We start from the raw sequence: 22296 nt of genomic DNA, 5'->3' as shown, positions 1-22296 counted from the left end.
AACGAGGTGGCCACGGATCTGTGGGGACAGTCCCTCGTAAAATGCGTCATGGAGGGCTTCCTCATTCCAGCGGCTCTCGGCAGCCCGAATCCGGAACTCAATGGCGTAGTCGGACACGCGGCGACGTCCCTGGCGAATTGTCATGAGCGAGGACGCCGCCTGGCGTTCCAGAGCCGCGTACTGGAACACCTGGGTGAGCGCGCAGACGAAGCTCGCCCATGAGCGGCAGGTCTCCGAGTTACGGCTCCACTCGGCGGTGGCCCATGCCTCCGCCCTCCCTGTCATGTGGGAAATGACAAAGGCGATCCGGGAGCGGTCCGTGGGAAAAGCGGACGCTTGCAGCTCAAAGTGGAGATCGCACTGCGCCAGGAAGGGCTTGACGTTACCGGAGTCGCCTGAGAACCGCTCTGGTCATGAGAGCGGAGTGATGGTGGCACGGAGAGGCACAGGAGCGGCCGCGCTAGCTTGGGAGGCTAGCCACGGTTCCATCTGGGTGCAGAGCTCCTGGATCTGGTGAGTCATAACCTGGAGAGCAGCCTCTTGCTCACCCAGGCGTTTGCCCTGCACTTGCAGCGCACGGCGAATGGCTTCAGAGTCGGCTGGGTCCATGATCTGGGTAGATCATTCTGTCACGATGCGGGGCTCAAGGTTGGACCCAAATGCACGACTCCAGAGACAGCAGACAGTACAGAGGAAATCTTTATTCGGTCCGAGGTCTGAGATCAGGTAGACAGTCCAAACAATTCGTAGTACCAGTACGAATGGGCTTACGAGTGTGGTCAATGAACAGGCGTGGGTCGGTGCATGGAGGTCAGAAGTCGAGAAAGCAGGAGTGCGGGAACGAGGCATGAAGAGCAACGATCTAGCAGAGTAATAGTCGTCCCCCGGGTCCTATATGTACTTGGTCTAATCAAAGGTCATGAGGCGCAGGTGTGCACCTTCAGATTAGCTGGCCACGCCCAGCCCTGGCTGGAATCCAGGAGCATGACAACTGGTGCTCTGAAACCTATCCATATTCAGTACGAAGACCATGACCTTGATGAACTAAAAGTGGTGGACTTCCATCTTGGGTCTGTAAAGTCAAGACAATGTGGTTCCCCCTTAAAAATGCAGATAATTAAGATTCCAATGTAAAGCAAAGTGGACCAGAACCAAAGTGTGTGACTCACATAAGGTACTTTGTATGATTTATGGTCTGAACATTGCCTTACTTTTTTCACGGAGTGCAGATGCATTAGCAAATGACATAAGTTCCTTCCATACCTTTCTAATTATCATTAATATAATTTGTTGGGGGGGTTCAAAATATACAGTATTACCAATATCAGTTGGGGGGACTATTTTTTGTGTGTGTGTGTGTGTGTGTGTGTGTGTATGTGTGTGTGTGTGTGTGTGTGTGCGTGTGCGTGTGTCTGTCTGTCTGTCTGTGTGTGTGCGTGGCACGTATGGTAGTGAGTGCCCACAGAGCAAAAACCAAACAGCTTGATGAAGCAGTAAATTTCACTTCACTTGCCGGTATGCGTCCCCTGGCAAATCAGTCCTTCGGCGAAAATGCTGTTCTGCTCCGTCGTGACCCTCCTTCACACTTGAACTGCTCTGTTGAAAACAAAGGCGCGACAATCCAAACGGCTACTCAATCCACACGCAGGTCACGCACGAACGTCAAACGACAACTAAACTGGCACAGTAGATGACAACAACACTGTCAGGGGCAGTGGGAGGGCTCTCTCATCTTCGCAGCAAGAGTAATTACTCTCAGGCCACAGAAGTGAACCAAAATGTTTGTTAACTTATGCTGCCATTGATAACAGCGAGGGAATTACTACAGTGGCCCTAAAGTGCAAAACACAGGAACATATAGAACAACAGCAAATGAAACAACACAATGACATGAAGCAATTGGAAAAGGCAAGTACTGGTTGGGAATAAGGTTCATCACCGCACAGACAAACCAACAAGAAGTGGTAGGTAATGGTCAGTGAGATAAAAATGCCTTTATATCTGGCTATGACTCCTCCACACATGCTTGAGTTTTGTGTGCGTATGTAATGTATTTAATGGGCTCTTCTATGACTTTTGCACTGCCTCTGCACAAAATGTCATAAGATTGTTACGAGATTGTGCTTGTGCCGGTTCAGTGTGCCGAAACCTGAAAGAAGTCAATGGGCAAATGGGATGGTACCATTTTAATTATAAGGTGGTGGCAACCTGCCAGAAAAGTCAGTGGTTTAAATGGGCTCTTCCTTGATCTATGCGCAAGCCCAAAGTTTAGCAGAAACCGGCCGTGTGGTTTTTGCAGCATCCTGCTAACTAACATACCAAGCACACATCAAAAAATAACATCTTGAAGTATGAAAAAGACGTGGATTGAGGGGGACAGCCTCGATGTGCAATAGGGGGTGACTGGTGTGTGGCAGGCCACGAAAGAATTTGAGGAGAAGTGAAAAGAATGAGGAGCGGGATGAGTGAGGATGGCGGAAAGCTGATGTTTGCTGACAAGAGCAAAAAAGCCAGGCCTCCTCTGAGAGAGGTGCCTGATGCCGCAACAAATGAGGCGACAGCAGGGGAGCAGACGGCTCCGTCGCACTGATGTGTGTCGGCCTGTGAGGTCTTGTGTCTTTTTAGAAGTGTGCAACAAATCCCCCGAGAGGATGTCACTTTCTGAGACTTGCACCAAAGAAAAACATTCTCATTTTAAAAAATGTTGAGAAAAACACTTTCAGCTGCATACAGAATGTGTAGAGAAGAGCAAGAGTGTTTTTGTTTTGCAGGGGGAAAGATTAATAAACACTACAGCTGAAGAAAACTTTTATGTACCCAAGTGGCCGATTGGGACAACACTAGCAGGCACACAATCCTGATCTGGCTCGTCATGAAAGTGAGGACCTTCCTAAATATCTAGCTCATGATATTTTAAGATGCATTTAAAATGAAGGAAAATGTTGATAATGTTTTCATTTGATGATTTTTCCTGATCCCTCCACCCCAAATAATGGGGATTTCAACAGCTTTACAGATTTTATATCATAATCAAAATCAAGTGATCAGTCCTCGGGGTTGTTTACACGGTTCCGATTAAGGTTGCTGTCAGTGCCACAATTAGGGTTGTAAATAAATAATAATGTGAGCCATCAGGTTCTTTACATGCTGCGCTGCAGTTACCAGGGCTGAAGTTGAGGCGACATGCCTGATGCCAGATGTGTATAATAATGTTTTGATGTTTTTTTTGTTAAGTGCACTTTGTAACTATTTTGGTCGGCTGTCCGCACCCAAACTGTATTGTGTCTCACTATCTGACTTTTAACGGAAAACACAACCACAGTGAAGATTATTTCCAATACAGTATGGGGGGGGGATTCCATTAATTTGATGTTTGGCTCTTGTTGTCCTTTAAATGATATCATGTGCTTCAATGGCTACTTGAAGATTCTGGATTAGATTTTTTTCATTTATTGTTCTTGCTTTGTCGATTTTCCCTACAGTTTGGGCTTTTAGCATCTTAGCATTTACCATGCACCTGAAAGCCTGAGATCTTTTTTTTTTTTTTTTTTTTTTACGAACAAAAACAGAAAAAGACTACTCTCACATTTTGAATGAGCCTGAAGTGCAGTTGTAGTGCCAGGCTTCACTAATTGATGATGAGTATATCTAACTGACCAACTTATTCAACAGAATACTAGCGGGCGAAAAGATGCCTGAAGAATGGAGGAAAAGTGTTCTAGTTCCCATTTTTAAGAACAAAGGGGATGTTCAGAGCTGTGGGAACTATAGAGGAATAAAGTTGATGAGCCACACAATGAAGTTATGGGAAAGAGTAGTGGAGGCTAGACTCAGGACAGAAGTAAGTATCTGCGAGCAACAGTATGGTTTCATGCCTAGAAAGAGTACCACAGATGCATTATTTGCCTTGAGGATGCTCGTGGAAAAGTACAGAGAAGGTCAGAAGGAGCTACATTGCGTCTTTGTGGACCTAGAGAAAGCCTATGACAGAGTACCAAGAGAGGAACTGTGGTACTGCATGCGTAAGTCTGGTGTGGCAGAGAAGTATGTTAAAATAGTACAGGACATGTATGATGGCAGCAGAACAATGGTGAGGTGTGCCTTAGGTGTGACAGAGGAATTTAAGGTGGAGGTGGGACTGCATCAGGGATCAGCTCTGAGCCCCTTCCTATTTGCAGTGGTAATGGATAGGCTGACAGATGAGGTTAGACTGGAATCCCCTTGGACCATGATGTTCGCAGATGATATTGTCATATGCAGTGAAAGCAGGGAGCATGCAGAGAGGAACAATTGGAAAGATGGAGACATGCACTGGAAAGGAGAGGAATGAAGATTAGCCGAAGTAAAAAACAGAATATATGTGCGTGAATGAGAAAAGTGGAGGGGAAGAGTGAGGCTACAGGGAGAAGAGATAGCGAGGGTGGATGACTTCAAATACTTGGGGTCAACAATCCAGAGCAATGGTGAGTGTGGTAAGGAAGTGAGAAACGGGTCCAAGCAGGTTGGAACAGCTGGCGAAAGGTGTCTGGTGTGTTAGTTGTGTGACGAAGAGTGTCTGCTAGGATGAAGGGCAAAGTTTACAAAACAGTGGTGAGGCCGGCCATGATGTACGGATTAGAGACGGTGGCACTGAAGAAACAACAGGAAGCTGAACTGGAGGTGGCAGAAATGAAGATGTTGAGGTTCTCGCTCGGAGTGACCAGGTTGGATAGGATTAGAAATGAGCTCATTCGAGGGACGGCCAAAGCTGGATGTTTTGGAGACAAGATTCGAGAGAGCAGACTTCGATGGTTTGGACATGTTCAGAGGCGAGAGAGTGAGTATATTGGTAGAAGGATGCTGAGGATGGAGCTCCCAGGCAAAAGAGCGAGAGGAAGACCAAAGAGAAGGTTTTTATGGATGTGGTGAGGGAAGACATGAGGGCAGTTGGGGTTAGAGAGGAAGATGGCAGGAGATAGGCTAAGATGGCAAAAGATGACACGCTGTGGCGACCCCTAACGGGACAAGCCGAAAGGAAAAGAAGAAGATATCTAACTGAGTCAAAAGTAGTATAGATATGTTTAGTTCATGTTTATAAAATGCAGCCCTATGGGGGCACAAACCAGTGCAATCTGTAGGCCGGTCCCAAGCCCGGATAAATGCAGAGGGTTGCGTCAGGAAGGGCAGGGCAATCCGCTAAAAAACTGTGCCAAACAAATATGAGCGTTCATCTAAAGAATCCCATACCGGATCGGTGGCCGGCCCGGGTTAACAACGCGCGCCCCCGGCACTGCTAACCTGCAGGGCGTTGGTGGAAATTCAACTACTGTGGGTCGAAGACAAAGATGAGGAGGAAACCGGATCCAACGTCAGAAGAAAAAGAGGAATGCACAGACCCTACAACTGAGTGTAGGGACTTTGAATGTTGGGACTATGACAGGAAAAGCTCAGGAGTTGGTTGACATGATGATTAGGAGAAAGGTTGATATTCTGTGCATCCAAGAGAGCAGGTGGAAAGGTAGTAAGGCTAGAAGTTTGGGAGCAGGGTTTAAATTATTCAACCACGGAGTAGATGGGGAAAGAGAAATGGAGTAGGGGTTATTTTAAAGGAAGAGCTGGCTAAGAATGTCTTGGAGGTGAAAAGAGTATCAGATCGAGTGATGAGACTAAAATTTGAAATTGAGGGTGTTATGTATAATGTGGTTAGCGGCTATGCACCACAGGTAGGATGTGACCTAGAGTTGAAAGAGAAATTCTGGAAGGAACTAGATGAAGTAGTTCTGAGCATCCCAGACAGCGAGAGAGTTGTGATTGGTGCAGATTGTAATGGACATATTGGTAAAGGAAACAGGGGCGATGAAGAAGTGATGGGTAAGTATGGCATCCAGGAAAGGAACTTTGAGGGACAGATGGTGGTGGACTTTGCAAAAAGGATGGAGATGGCTGTAGTGAACACTTATTTCCAGAAGAGGGAGGAACATATAGTGACCTACAAGAGCGGAGGTAGAACCACGCAGGTAGATTATATTTTGTGCAGACGATGTAATCTGAAGGAGGTTACTGACTGTAAAGTAGTGGTAGTAGGGAGAGTGTAGCTCGACAGCATAGGATGGTAGTATGTAGGATGATTCTGGTGGTGGGTAGGAAGATTAAGAAGACAAAGGTAGAGCAAAGAACCATGTGGTGGAAGCTGAGAAAGGAAGAATGTTGTGCGGCCTTCCGGAAGAGGTGAGACAGGCTCTCGATGGACAACCGAAGCTCCCGGAAGACTGGACGACGACAGCCAAGGTGATCAGAGAGACAGGCAGGTGAGTACTTGGTGTGTCATCTGGTAGAAAGGGAGGAGAGAAGGAGACTTGGTGGTGGAACCCAAAATACAGGGAGTCACAAGAAAGAGATTAGCGAAGAAGAAGTGGGATACTGAGAGGACCGAGGAGGAGAGGCGAAAGGAGTACATCGAGATGCGACGTAGGGCAAAGGTAGAGGTGGCAAAGGCTAAACAAGAGGCATTGAAGACATGTACACCAGGTTGGACACAAAAGAAGGAGAAAAGGATCTCTACAGGTTGGCCAGACAGAGAGATAGAGATGGGAAGGATGTGCAGCAGGTCAGGGTGATTAAGGATAGAGATGGATGGAAATGGTTGACTGGTGCGGTCTGGTAGTAGTGTGCTAAATAGATGGAAAGAATACTTTGAGAAAGTGATGAATGAAGAAAATGAGAGAGAAGGAAGAGTTGAAGAGGCAGAGTGAAGGACCAGGAAGTGGAAATGATTACTAAGGGGGAAGTCAGAAAGGCACTACAAAGGATGAAAAATGGAAAGGCAGTTGGTCCTGATGACATACCGGTAGAGGTATGGAAGCAATTTGGAGAGATGACTGTGGAGTTTTTGACCAACTTATTCTACAAAATACTAGCGGGCAAGAAGATGCCTTGAAGAATGGAGGAAAAATGTACTAGTTCCCATTTTTAGAACAAAGGCAGTTCAGAGCTGTGTGAATTATGGAGGAATAACGTTGATGAGCCACACAATGAAGTTATGGGAAAGAGTAGTGGAGGATAGACTCGGGACAGAAGTAAGTATCTGCGAGCAACAGTATGGTTTCATGCCTAGAAAGAGTACCACAGATGCATTATTTGCCTTGAGGATGCTCGTAGAAAAGTACAGAGAAGGTCAGAAGGAGCTACATTGTGTCTTTGTGGATCTAGAGAAAGCCTATGACAGAGTACCAAGAGAGGAACTGTGATACTGCATGCGTAAGTCTGGTGTGGCAGAGAAGTATGTTAAAATAGTACAGGACATGTTTGATGGCAGCAGAACAATGGTGAGGTGTGCCTTAGGTGTGACAGAGGAATTTAAGGTGGAGGTGGGACTGCATCAGGGATCAGCTCTGAGCCCTTCCTGTTTGCAGTGGTAATGGATAGGCTGACAGATGAGGTAGACTGGAATCCCCTTGGACCATGATGTTCGCAGATGATATTGTGATATGCAGTGAAAGCAGGGAGCATGCAGAGGAACAATTAGAAAGATGGAGACATGCACTGGAAAGGAAAGGAATGAAGATTAGCCGAAGTAAAACAGAATATATGTGCGTGAATGAGTAAAGTGGAGGGGGAAGAGTGAGGCTACAGGGAGGAAGAGATAGCGAGGGTGGACGACTTCAATACTTGGGGTCAACAATACAGAGCAATGGAGAGTGTGGTCAGGAAGTGAAGAAACGGGTCCAAGCAGGTTGGAACAGCTGGCGAAAGGTGTCTGGTGTGTTATGTGACAGAAGAGTGTCTGCTAGGATGAAGGGCAAAGTTTACAAAACAGTGTGAGGCCGGCCATGATGTACGGATTAAGACGGTGGCACTGAAGAAACAACAGGAAGCTGAACTGAGGTGGCAGAAATGAAGATGTTGAGGTTCTCCTCGCTCGAGTGACCAGGTTGGCTAGGATTAGAAATGAGCTCATTAGAGGGACGGCCAAAGCTGGATGTTTTGGAGACAAGATTCGAGAGAGCAGACTTCGATGGTTTGGACATGTTCAGAGGTGAGAGAGTGAGTATATTGGTAGAAGGATGCTGAGGATGGAGCTGCCAGGTAAAAGAGCGAGAGGAAGACCAAAGAGAAGGTTTATGGATGTGGTGAGGAAAGACATGAGGGCATTTGGGGTTAGAGAGGAAGATGCAGGAGATAGGCTAAGATGGCAAAAGATGACACGCTGTGGCGACCCCTAACGGGAAAAGCCGAAAGGAAAAGAAGAAGAAGAAGAAGTTCATGTTTATAATCATACCAAATTTATAAATAGTTGCCTGGCATATTAACCCCGAGTGGAACATTGCAATTAAGTACCACCCTTGAACACCCACGTAGAGAGTTCATGCACCTCCGTCACCGAAATCACGTTACTGGGCATATCGCTGGTCAAGCAAAGCATTGTTCAATACTAAGTCCGTTGAGACCACACGAAAATATGCCTTATAGCACGACGCCCAGAGTTTTGTACGATACTGTTAAACATTTAGAAGGTGATAATAAACAGAGCTGCATGGAAAAATGACAGACGCTTGGCATAGAGGATCCATATTTAATGCCGAACTCGTATGTTCATTAATATGTCGGATATGGCTCTTTTTGACGATGTATGTTTTGGTCCTAGCTTGATGCTACAGAAACTACAAAGTGTCTATTTTGCCTTGTTCACGGCAGTTGTGTCAAATAAATGGAGATTGCCTCCGTAACGAATCCTGTGTCACAACGTGGTCTTTAAAACTACACAATGTATAAGTCCACTAGTCACATACACACACGCACTCGCGCGCGCACACAAACACACACACGCACACGCTCGCGCACACACACAGATAGATAGATAGATAGATAGATAGATAGATAGATAGATAGATAGATAGATAGATAGATAGATAGATAGATAGATAGATAGATACCAGATTCTGAATTTTTAACATGAACTTTGAGACAATATAGAATAGTGTGGCAATGCTACAAATAATAATGGAGGGATGAGATTTAAAAAAAAACATAAACATATGACTCTGGCAAAGTGACTGAAAAAGAATGTCACACTTTTTCATTCACATTATCAAAACGTGGTGTTGGCCCTCATTGATATGGATTGATGCAACTCTCACTTTCTAACACACACATATACGCGCATGCACACGCAAACACAATTAATAGGGTTTTTCATTGCCATGGAGCGGTTTGCGGCGAGGTTGCGATAGTGTTGATTGGAAGGATCCTGACGTTGGGGACTTAAACATTCATCACACTCTGTCATACATGCCGCAGTAGCCCTGAGCCCAGATCCGCTTTAATTATGAGTCACCCAGCTAATCAATAGGAAGAAGAATAATTCCATTTCAACGGCAAATATGCATTTACGCTGACATCAGATTTAAACAACCAGGGCCTTGATTGCTCACATATTGTGTTTGTGTATTTTTAATGTCTTGATCTATAAGGTGCACTTGCATTATTTCAGGCCGAGTGAGCCCCCTTGATTTTGAAAACTTGAGTCATTTGAACTGAACTTTTTTTCTAGCGTGAGGCTTGATATTAAAAGTAAAATGGTGAAATTCGGATGAAATATTTCAATGTTTAGGGGTTCCTCATCGCGATGGAAATCTCAACATAGCATCAGTCAAATTGACACGTTAAAGCCTACATTTCTACTCGCATCAGTGGACTGCAAGCAATAAAGTATCCATGATTTCATAAAATAATAGCCAAAAGGAAAGTATATTCAAATATTCATTCAAATGAACATCCATCATTTAAAACATACATCCTGAAATGTACCTACAGAACGCTGCAATAGTAAAATGTTACATTTTTCTCAGTTTGTCTACAGTCTACAAATGCAAATACCAATTTTCAATTTCGGTTTTCATTTTCTTCTGTTTGTTTGGTACAGCTTTCCTGTCATTTTCCACAACTTGCAAAATATTTTGGTATTTTTTTTCTATTTAAGCGGATTTTAGAAATTCGGCAGCTAGTTTTACACCTCTCTTGGCACTGTCGTTAGTCGCCCTCAGGTTTCGGACGACAGATTGATGTTTTCGGTAGTTTTCCATTGACTGCCATTGTTCAGGATCTTCATGAAGAAAATCAGTGTCTATCTTGAGTAATTCAAACAATTTCCACGAATCGCATGAACACAAATCTTTCAACTTTGTATGTTCAGGGTCAAAACGGGGGAAAATTTGGTTTCCCGTAACCAGTCCTGTGCCGACTCGTAATGTGGTTTCTTTGGAAATGACATAATTGTTTCCGCTATTTTACGTTTCTCTGTCTTGTCGAGACTGTCACTGAAAAGACTAAGCGGAATCATTTCTGGCACCAAGTCCCAGTAGTGATTCATGAACCCCTTCAAAACGGCTTTAGCTATCACTGGATCAATATTCTCAAATTTTGTCAAATTTTTAGCCAATTGTAAATCATTCATCGGTGCTTCCGAGCTAATTGGACACATGAACCACCACGGCACATAAATGTGCGTCACAAAAGTCACAAATCTTGCTACTTTATCCATGACAGACTTTGATAAGGAGTCTATCCTTCAAATCGGCGACAGAATTTCTTAAAAGAATCATTTTGATCGCATACAAAAGTTTCGCCATCCAGCGAGCTTTGTGTGTCGCATCGGGTTTCTGAAAGTTGGATGTATTGTCCTCTCCTAGGTAAATTAAAACCAAGTCTAGCATTTCTCGGTAGTCGCCTCGCAGTAACAAGTTCACAGTAGCTGAGTTGGGGTCACCAGTGCCTGTCTTGATGGTTGTCAGAAGTTCAATTACATGATGTCGCTGCTCCAGCATAAAAGGATCCGAACTGCTGTCTCTCGTCAGCTCAGCAGTCAAATCAAGTTCGGAGTACCTGTCCCTGAATTTCGTAAACACTGACACGTCTTTGCTTTTCGATACTTCCACACCTAGAGCATCCCAAGCCTTTGTCAGTAAGATTTCACCCACATGTCTTCGACAGGCGCACTACAACGGAGCTTTCCCGAGGTTTTCCTGGATGCAAATGGAGGCAGCTGTGAGATGTCCCATATTAGCACTCGTGGTATCAAATACCATAGCTGAAATATTGCCACTACAGTTCCACTTCTCCGCTAGATCAAGCGTAGCTTTAGAAAGAAGATCTCCAGCTCTTTCCGAAGACTTCACAGGAAGGGCAGGAACACCAAGCAATTTGATTCCACCCACGCCCAAATCAACACGGGAAGACAATCATACTTTGCGTATTTATCAGGTAACGTCTCCATTAGTTTGCCATCCTAGTGAATTGCCTCTGGTCGGGGAGGAACCCAGTCCATCTGGATTCTCTCAGCAATGTTGGCGGCCGCGTCGTTCCGGTACCGGTAGGATTACACTGGGTTCAAGTTTACTGCAGATGTAGTGCCATCACATGGGCTGATGAGAGATTCTACGGTTGCCGCTAGCGCAGTAGGAGAAATATTGTTCCTCATTGCCGTTGAAACTAATTTCGGTGATTTCAGTACATCAAATGGGACGTGTATATATGAGCCAGTCTTCTTCAGTCTTCTATGGGGGAGTCTAGTGGATGTTGATGGAGCGAATTCATCTGAATCATCTGTTTCGGATGACTCATCCGGGTCTTCGACCAGTTCCTTATTCACTTCTGTCTCAAGCTGTCGTTGCCGTTCTCTCTCAATGCGCATGGTGTTTTGTTTGATATGCTCCGCGACTTTCTTCTCGGTTTTGGCCAAGTTTGAATCAATGCCTCCCATCACGTTCGTCCTGGTCTCCATCATGTTTTTCAGGAACAGGCGGTCTTCTTCATTCGAAATATGATCGAAGACATCACGTGGCCAGAATGGAAACGTCTCCTACAACCCGGATTTGAAATCTTCAATGCGTTTAAGCGGTCTTCATGACAATCATTGATCTTTCGGAATTTTCATCAGCTCTTGCATATCAGCGTATAACGAATCAACCTTCTCCGACATCTTGTTTTCCGCAACTGTTGGTATCCTCGCTTTCTGGTAAAAATTCACGACTTTCTGAACGACTGATTTTGCGGCTTCCCTGATAGGCTTGGCGACGTCTTGTCTTTGGAATTCCTCTTTTGCAGCAATGAATAACAGAAGAATCTCTTTTCTGGAAGGAAGTTTGGCTGCTTGATGCCTTTATCATCCGCGGTTGGGACGGTCCCAAGCAAAAAGTACCGCGGGTCTTTCTGTTTCGCAGCAGCCATGTTGACAGTTCAATGACTTTGCGTTAACTGAGAGGTAAACACCAACTAGGGCTCAGAGGTCAACCTGCTCAAGGATTTCATGAGTGCTTCTGAACGTTCCGGGGAATGTCCTGATATTCTCGACGCCGCTCGACGATAGCTTAGAAATTTTTTTCCGGAAAATGGCCGCATTGCTAATCGACTATTCTTTACCAAAATCCGACTAATTTCTAAAAATTCGATCTCTGTGAGGAAACCCTAAACACGATTTGATTTCATTCAAACTTGAAACGCAGCTCTTACATGATGAACCTCACCTTCAGAAAAAAGTTTGTTGATTTTGAAAGATGTCGGGGGACCAGATTCACCCAAGTGAGCACCAGTAATGGCTTATCATGCTTCTGACTCTAAATAAATCTAACAGTGCTTCAAGAACACATAAGACCTGAATGGTTTTCTCAACCCTTTTTTCCCCAATTTCTTTGGTGAATGTATTCACCCACAGGCCACTGTAGAGAGAGTTTCTTTTTTTTTTTTTTTTTTTTTTTTTTGCATAAATGGACCGATCACAGTTTGTGATGACCCCTGGTATGATTTTGGCTGCATTCAGAAATCTAGGGAACACTGACCACCGGCGGAAATTCAGTGACTGGAGGTTGAAGGCGAAAGATAAAGGAGAGGTGGAAAGTGGGTTCTTGGGCAGAAAAAGAAGTGGAAAGCACAGAGCCTACAACTGAATGTGGGGACTTTCAACGTTGGGGGTATGACGGGAAAATCTCCGAAGCTGGTTGACGTGATTAGAAGGAAGGGTGCTGTATTGTGCATCAAAGAGAGCTGGTGGAAAGGCAGCAAGGCGAGAAGGTTAGGGGTAGGGTATAAATTATTTGACTGTGGTGTCAATGGGAAGAGAAATAGAGTAGGGTTTTGTTTTAAAGAAAGAGTTAGCTAAAAATGTCTTGGAGGTGAAAAGAGTGTCAGATCTAGTGATGAGGCTGAAACTTGAAATCGAGGGTGTTATTTAGAATGTGATTAGCGGTGGAGGGGGTAGGGTGAGGCTCCAGGGCAAAACAAGAGCAAGGGTGGAGAACTTCAAATACTTGGGGTCATCAGTCCAGAGCAATTGTGAGTGTGGTAAGGAAGTGAAGAAACAGGTCCAAGCAGGTTGGAATAGCTGGCGGAAGGTGTCTGGTGTTGTGACAGAAGAGTCTCTGCTTGGATGAAGGGCAAAGTAGATAAAACAGTGGTGAGGCCAGCCTTGATGTACGAATGATGACAATGAGACTAGTTGATGAGACATAATTATACAGCGCATACTGTAATATTCATTATGCTAGCACTGTTTAAAATTATTAAAATGATCTTTTTTATCCTGTTCTGGCTCACAAGCAAATTTATTTGTATAGCACAATGGAGGCAAAAGTGGTTTTCAAGGTAAAACAAAAAATAATGAAAAAAAATTAAATCCTCACAGGACTTTAATATGAATTATAGAATAATTAAATGTAAATAACTAAAATTAAAAAAATCAAAATAATAACAGATACTTTAAGTATTAAAAGTGCATTAAATGCCAAGAGGAGAGCACTAAACCATCTGGTTTTCAGGCCTTGATTTGAAAGATGTGACAGTTTGAGCAGATCTCAGGCGTTTGAGAATTTGTTCCGCAGGTGATGACAAAAATAGTTGAATACTGCTTCACCATTTATAGTTCTAAGTCTGGGAACACACAATAAGCCTGTCTTTGATGACCTGTGGACTCAAGAGGCTTCATTTAGAAATAATTAGTCCAGGATTTAATTTGGGCCAAGACCACTCAGCACTTTGTAGACCAAGAGTAAGATTTTGAACTCTATTCTTTTGAATAATAGGAGGCCAGTCTAATGATGTGAAGACCAATGTAATATGGTCCAGTTTTCTTATGAAAGTTAAGACTGATCCCATCCAACTTCAGACAACAGACAATGGATACCTGGAAATGCTCACTATTCAATCACACAGCACATATCGACTCTTCATGCACTACACTCACACCTATGTGCAATTGAGTGCATTGAAATTAACTTAATACCGCAGAGAGAATACACAAGGTTCACATGAAAAGCCTGAGCTAATTATCTTTATTTTCACACCTTTTCTATGGATAGGTTTCCAATTACGCCATCTTGTGTGTCATAGAGGTCAGAGAACACAGGTGATAGGTGAAGTGTGAAGTTTTTTTCTATCGTTAATTTATCCGATTGGTCTAAGTGTGGTGGTGACATAATTGGAAACCTATCTATTGATTATCCTGTTGAAGGTCATGGGGAGCTGGAACATAGAGTTTTACTTCATTTAACAATATGTAGTTTTCAAATGGCTAGCGATATATTTTAATATATTATAATAATATTCTACTGTCAAGTCATGCAGTTTTAACACACAATATATGATGAATGACAACTTTAAATCCGCTACACACAGTGATGTGGGTTTGAGTGATGGAATTGGACTATCAGGAATCGATTGGCGATTGGCCCTTGCAGATACAGTATCTGAAATCGCTGCAATGGAAAAACTGCTAGCATCCCAGGTGTTCTTATCAGGAAACAACATTTTCAGGTGCCACATAAACAGTGTGTATATAGGCGGCACGGTGGAGCAGCTGTAAAGTGTTGGCCTCACATTTCTGAGGGACACTCTAAATTGCCGATAGGTGTGATTATGAGTGTGACTGTTGTCTCTCTCCATGCGCCCTGTGATTGACTGGCAACCAGTTCAGGGTTGACCCCGCCTCCTGCCCGATGACAGCAGGGATTGGCTCCAGCACTCCTGTGATCCTCGTGAGGATAAGCGGGTCAGAAAATGGATGGATATAAATATTTTTTGATTTTGTTCTGTTTTGTTTTTAATTGAACCACAAACGACGTGGTGTGATTGTTGAGGAAGAGGCCATTTGCTGTGGTCGGTGTGGCTACTATAATGTATTTTATTATAACAATACAAAGAGAGGACATTGGTAAGAAATAAAAGGAGAGAATTAATAATTCAGAAGTTGTTTGTGCCAGTCATGATGGTACTTGCGGATTTCAGGGATTGAGATCCTCAACACTTTGTTTATCCTCAGGTCCATTTGAAATGATAAATATTGGCAATATTATTATTATGGGGCAGCACAGTGGATCAGTTGGTAAAGTGATGGCCTCACAGTTCTGAGGACCCGGGTTCGATCCCGGCCCCACCTGTGTGGAGTTGGCATGTTCTCACCGGGCCTGCGTGGATTTCCTCCGGGCACGCCGGTTTCCTCCCACATCCCAAAAACATGCAGCATTAATTGGACACTCTAAATTGCTCCGAGGTGTGATTGTGAGTGAGGCTGTTGTCTGTTTCTATGTGCCCTGCGATTGGCTGGCAACCAGTTCAGGGTGTACCCCGCCTCCTGCCCGTTGACAGCTGGGAGAGGCTCCAGCACTCCCTGCGACCCTCGTGAGGATAAGCGGCAAAGAAAATGGATGGATGTATTATTTTTACGTATGAGGGCAGCAGAACAGCGGTGAGATGTGCTGTAGGTGTGTCAGAAGAATTTAATGTGGAGGTGGGACTGCATCACGGATCCGCTCTTAGTCCCTTCCTGTTTGCGGTAGTAATGGACAGGCTGACAGATGAGGTTAGACTGGAATCCCCTTGGACTATAATGTTCGCAAATGATATTGTGATCAGCAGGGAGCAGGTGGAGGAACAATTAGAAAGATGGAGGCACGCACTGGAAAGGAAAGGAATGAAGATCAGCTGAAGTAAAACAGAATATATATGCATGAATGAGAGGGGCAGAGGGAGAAGAATGAAGCTTCAGGGAGAAGAGATAGCGTGGGTGGATGACTTCAAATACTTGTAGTCAACAATACAGAGCAATGGTGAGTGTGGTAAGGAAGTAAAGAAATGGGTCCAAGCGGGATGGAGCAGTTGGCGGAAGGTGTCTGATGTTTATGTGACAGAAGAGTCTCCGCTAGGATGAAGGGCAAAGTTTACAAAACAGTGGTGAGGCCGGCCATGATGTACGGATTAGAGACGGTGGCACTGAAGAGGCAACAGGAAGCAAAACTGGAGGTGGCAGAAATGAAGATGCTGAGGTTCTCGCTTGGAGTGAACAGGTTGGATAGGATTAGAAACAAGCACATTAGAGGGACAGCCAAAGTTGGATGTTTTTGAGACAAGGTTCAAGTGAGGAGACTTCGATGGTTTGGACATGTCCAAAGGCGAGAGAGTGAGTACCATAATTCCTGGCCTTCAGAGCGCACCTGGTTATAAACCTCACCCAGTACATCTGTAAAGGAAGTACCATTTCTTCCATACATACGCTGCAGCTGTGTAAAAGACACAAGTGCCCACATTGAAACACAAGATATTTACAAAGAAATACGGTACACTGAGAGTTTAATGCTACCGTTGCTGTGCTAATGCTAGCGCCGTGCTAACAGTTTTTTTTTTTTTTTTTTTAAACAGTAAAAATCACTAAGACACAGCAGTAACACGCTAGCGCTGCGCTCAGAGGACTGGAATGGTAAAAAACACTGCCTCAGCACACATATTCCACCGGTCTCATGCTTACGTTTTCCCATTGAGTGCCCCCTTGCAGCCATTAGAAAAAAGGCACAAAATAGCCACTTCACCGCATAAACCGCAAAGTTGAAAGTGTGTGAAAAAAGTTGTGGTTTATTGGCCGGAAATTATGGTATATTGGTAGAAGGGTGCTGAGGATGGAGCTGACAGAAAAAGATAGAGAGGAAAACCAAAGAGAAGGTTGATGGACGTTATGAGGGAAGACATGAGGGCAGTTGGTGTTAGAGAGGAAGATGCACAAGACAGGCTTCGATGGAAAAAATGACATGGCTGTGGCGACCCCTAACGGGACAAGCTGAAAAGAAAAAAAAAAAGAAGAACAAGAAGGTAAGTATTATTGTCAAACATGGCATATATTGCATGTACTGTATTGTATTTTTACATCTTAGCAAGAGATACAGTAAACATAGACTCTTGTTAAGTTATTTTTGACTGGCTGGCACATCTTTGTTTTTATCATGAAAGGAAGGTGGCAGTTTTAATCTAAACAAAACATGGATTTTTTTACCTGGTCTGACTTTTGACCCCAAGTGCCCAAAACATCTTGTGTCAGCTTGCATAGGGTCCGAGAATAAAGACAAGTACTTTTGATTCATCGTCAGAAGAGCAAGACGGTCCAAGTAAAATTAATCTGTTGGTCCATGAAGAACATAACCTGGACGTGCATCATTAGCTTGGTGCTAACACAGCTAGAGTTGGCGCCATAATTTATTCTAGCCACAAAGATTATTATTTTAGATTGAAATGGATGTCTTCCTGAATTGCTCTGCACCATTGCCTGGATGAGTGATGAGGTTAGGTGTGTAGCAGTGTGTGTGTGCGCGTTCTATGTGTAAAATCCCCAAGGCAGGAGATAACAGACACCATAAGCAGCTTGTTTATCAGGGCGTAAAGTCTTGGCCCCACAGTTCTGAGGTCCCGGGTTCTATTCCGGACCCACCTGTGTGGAGTTTGCATCTTCTCCCCGTGCCTGCGTGTGTTTCCTTCAGGCACTCCGATTTCCTCCCACATTCCAAAAACATGCAACATAAATTGGACACTCTAAATTGCCCCTAGGTGTGAGTGTGAGTGTGCCTGTTTGTCTCTACAGTGAAGAAAATAAGTTTTTGAACACCCTGCTATATTGCAAGTTCTCCCACTTGGAAATCATGAAGGGGTCTGAAATTTATTTATTAATTTAAACAATGTGTGATTTTTATTTGTGTGATACAGCTGCATATAAATATTTAAATACCTGAGAAAACTAATGATAATATTTGGTACAGTAGCCTTTGTTTGCAGTTACAGAAGTCCAACATTTCCTGTAGTTGTTCACAGGTTTGCACACAGTGCAAGAGGGATTTTGGCCCACTTCTCCACACAGATCTTCTCTAGATCAGACAGGTTTCTGGGCTGTCATTAAGAAACACGGAGTTTCAACTCGCTCCTAAGATTTTCTATTGGGTTTAGGTCTGGAGACTGGCTTGGCCATGCCAGAACCTTGATATGCTTCTTACAGAGCTACTTCTTGGTTTTCCTGGGTGTGTGCTTCGGGTCATTGTCATGTTGAAAGATCCAGCCACGGCCCATCTTCAATGCTCTGACTGAGGGAAAGAGGTTGTTCCCCAAAATCTCACAATACATGGCCACGGTAATCCTCTCCTTCATACAGTGCAGTCGTCCTGTTCCATGTGCAGAAAAACACCCCAAACCATGATGCTACGACCCCAACGCTTCACAGTCGGGATGGTGTTCTTGGGATAGAACTCATCATTCGTCTTCCTCAAAACAGTGGTTTAGTGAAATTATGACCAAAAAGTTCCATTTTGGTCTCATCTGACCACAAAACCTTCTCCCATGACTCCTCTGAATCATCCAAACGGTCACTGTCAAACTTAAGACGGGCCTTGACATGTGCTGGTTTAAGCAGGGGAACCTTCCATGCCATGCATGATTTCAAACCATGACGGCTTATTGTATTACCAACAGTCATCTTGGAAACGGTGTTCCCAGCTCCTTTCAGGTCATTGACCAAGTCCTGTCGTGTCATCCTGGGCTGATTCCTCACATTTCTAAGGATCATTAAGACCCCACGAGGTGATATCTCGCATGGGGCTCTACTCTGATTGAGATTGACTGTCATGTTGAGCTTCTACCATTTTCTAAAGATTGATCCAGCAGTGCACCATATTTCGCCAAGCTGCTTAGCAATTTCTCCGTAGCCCTTTTCTGCCGTGTAGAGTTATACAATTTTGTCTCTGGTGTTTTTGGACAGCTCTTTGGTCTTGGCCATGTTACAAGTTTGAGTCTTACTGATTGTATGGGGTGGACAGGTGTCTTTATGGAGCTAACGACCTCACACAGGAGCATCTGATTCAGGATAATATATGGAGTGGAGGTGAACTTTTAAAGGCGGCAATGTGTTCAAATACTTACTTGCAGCTATATCACACGAATGAATTGTTAAAAAATAATACATTGTGATTTCTGGATTTTTCTTTTTAGATCTCTCTCACAGTGGACATGCAGCTACAATGAAAATTTCAGACCCCTCTTTGATTTCTAATTGGGAGGACTTGTAATATAGCAGGGAGTTCAAATACTTATTTTCTTCACTGTGTGTGCACTGTGATTGGCTGGCAACCAGTTCAGTGTGTACCCTGCCTCCTGCCCATTGACAGTTGGGATGGGCTCCAGCACACTCCCGGCAGCCGTCGTGAGGCTAAGCGGTGAAGAAAATGTATATATATATATATGTGTGTGTGTGTGTGTGTGTGTGTGTGTGTGTGTGTGTGTGTGTGGTGTGTGTGTGTGTGTGTGTGTGTGTGTAAAATTGAAAGCTTGTATTTTCAGCATCAGTAGCATACCTGTGTCAAGTCATTGTTACTGCAGAGTGATCTTTTAAAGACGTTCCCAGGGCTGCTAGAATGCTTTCTTTTTTTACAAAGCCACACAGTGCTCAGTGCTTCTTCTTTTCCTTTCGGCTTGTCCCTTTTTCCATCTAAGCCTATCTCGTGGATCTTCCTCTCACTCTTTTGCCTGGCAGTTTTATCCTCAGCACCTTTCTACCAATATACTCACACTCTCATCTCTGAACATGTCCAAACCATCGAAATCTGCTCTCTCGAACCTTGTCTCCAAAACATCCAACTTTTGGTGTCCCTCTTATGAGCTAATTTCTAATCCTATCCAACCTGTTCACTCCAAGCGAGAACCTCAGCATCTTCGTTTCTGCCACCTCCAGTTCTGCTTCCTGTTGCCTCTTCAGTGCCACCGTCTCTAATCTGTACATCATGGCCGACCTCACCACTGTTTTATAAACTTTGCCCTTCATCGTAGTGGAGACTCTTCAGTCACATAGAACAGCAGACACCTTCCGCCAACTGTTCCATCCAGCTTGGACCCGTTTCTTCACTCCCTTACCACACTCACCATTACTCTGTATTGTTGACTACAAGTATTTGAAGTCATCCACCCTCGCTATCTCTTTTCCCTGTAGCTTCACTCTTCCTCCTGCGCCCCTCACATTCATGCACATAAATTCTCGTTTACTCCGGCTAATCTTCATTCCTCTTCCTATCCGTGATGGAAGTCGTTTAATGAATGCTCATATATCTTTGGCACAGTTTTATGCCGGGTGCCCTTCCTACCGCAACCCTCTGCATTTATCCAGGCTTGGGACCGGCCTACAGGACACACAGGAATTGTGCACCCCTTCGGGCTGCATATAGTCAAAACAAGCAATCAAATAAACAAAGTCAGCATATAAAATACACAATTCACACACTACCTAACCTATGTTAAAGTTAAAGTCAGATAAAAGCCATCAAATATACAAAGTCAACACATAAGAAACACAATTTACTTACTACCTCATCTTTGTTAAAGTTAAAGTCAGATAAAACTATCAAATAAACACAGTCAGCACATCAGGTCCACAAATAACATACTACCTGTGTGAAAATATAATGGATATGACGATTCAGAGGATGTGTGGATGTAAGGGATTAGGTCAGGTTGTAGCGCGCTAGGCTAGGCTAACTTGGGACGAGCGGCTTCAACGCAAATGATAGGGCTTGTATTTGGGTACTAACATAAGACTTTTTCCTATAAGTCCTCACAACCCTCGTGTTACACGTTGTTTAGGTCATACACGTTATAAAGTTACTCACGTTCGATGTTTCTTCAACAGCACGGTTTGATCGCAAACGCGACTCGTTGTCTGCCAGCTACCCTAAGGTGGTCCGGGCATATAAGCAATTTTAAATTAACGTTTCCACTCACCCAACTACTTACTAAGTACTTACGGTCCTCGTATACGAAACAGAGGTTTTGCAGGTCGTGTAAGTACTCACGATTGATGTTTACCTCCTCAGTAAATATTTGATGACATACGTTACTTGATGTTTCCGAGATAGGTTAGGCTAGGGCACGTAGCTTCAACGCGAACGAATACGGGTCCAATTTGCGTACTTATAGAGATGATGATTTTAGTCCACTGAATTCGTCACCAGGGGCGTCCCACGTCAAGTATTCACAGTGTTTGGTCCAAATTCAGCAGGATTTAGTTATTGAACGGTCATGCAGGTCGGAGCCTACTCGATTTGTTGTCATCAGTTCGGGACCCGGAAACGAACCCCCAGGCTGCTCAGTGCAATATAGCTAAATCAACAACAAAAAAATGCTGCAAAGCAAACTCCATTTGGTCATAAGGTTAGGCGGCATTGTCCCACCATCTCGTCACCATTTCATCATCATATCTCCAAAGTGTGAGTCCACGTTTTTTTATTGTTGCCAGGTTTTATTATTTCTAATGGGCCATGTGTTTTTTCCCAGTTACATGAGGGTAAAAAAATTGTAACATTATATATTTAACATTGCTTTTACAGATAATAATGATTTAATATGGAAACACACTAGATTAAAATACATTTTCAAAAGAAGAAAATTGACTAAGTTATTTTCAGCAAAAATATATTATGACTCTATTTTAAGAGGCTGATCCTATCCCACGTAAATGAGTCAGAGGTCACCTCATGATTCTCTAGTGTACGAGATTGACTGATTCGACGCAGAGCTACTTATTGAGCCCATGTTATAAAAAAAAATTGTAAATGAGTCTATCTCATTATTTACAATGGATGTGGTCACTGACCATGGAATGACTTAACACCTGTACAAACCCTCTATGTAAAGAAGGGTTCCCTCTCAAGCTGTGATGTCAGACAAAAGACAACTTGATCATGTCAACATGTTGCATGTGATTAATTTATCAGAACATCATTTTATTGAATGTAACATAACTCCATTCTGACAATAATGGTGCTGTAGGAACACAGATGTCTGCATCACCAGTCTCGGGCATCCATCAGAACCAAGCATTTTTTCTTTTTTTTTTGGTGGGGGGGTGTGTTTTTTTTGTGGAACATGACATCATTCAGCTGTAAGTAATACTTCATTTTTAGATGGCACATTATTGCCACCATGTAATGGACAGGAAGGGTCTTCTTCTCAGAAAGCTATACACAAAACTTTGCC

At 43.7% G+C, this 22296-nt stretch overlaps 1 long non-coding RNA gene across 1 annotated transcript; it reads right to left on the bottom strand.

Moving 5' to 3' along the window:
- Positions 1-1521: 1521 nt before the first annotated feature.
- LOC133490671 (uncharacterized) lies at positions 1522-21367 on the bottom strand. Its single transcript, XR_009792260.1, has 3 exons — positions 21114-21367; positions 20931-20992; positions 1522-1596 (listed from the first exon to the last, which is right to left on the bottom strand). It is a non-coding gene; the product is annotated as an uncharacterized LOC133490671 (long non-coding RNA).
- Positions 21368-22296: the final 929 nt, after the last annotated feature.

This window comes from Syngnathoides biaculeatus, chromosome 2, assembly GCF_019802595.1.
Source record: "Syngnathoides biaculeatus isolate LvHL_M chromosome 2, ASM1980259v1, whole genome shotgun sequence".
In the NCBI taxonomy this organism is placed as follows: Eukaryota; Metazoa; Chordata; class Actinopteri; order Syngnathiformes; family Syngnathidae; genus Syngnathoides; species Syngnathoides biaculeatus.
Note: the sequence above shows the minus strand (reverse complement) of the source record. Positions and strands in the feature narration are given on the sequence as shown.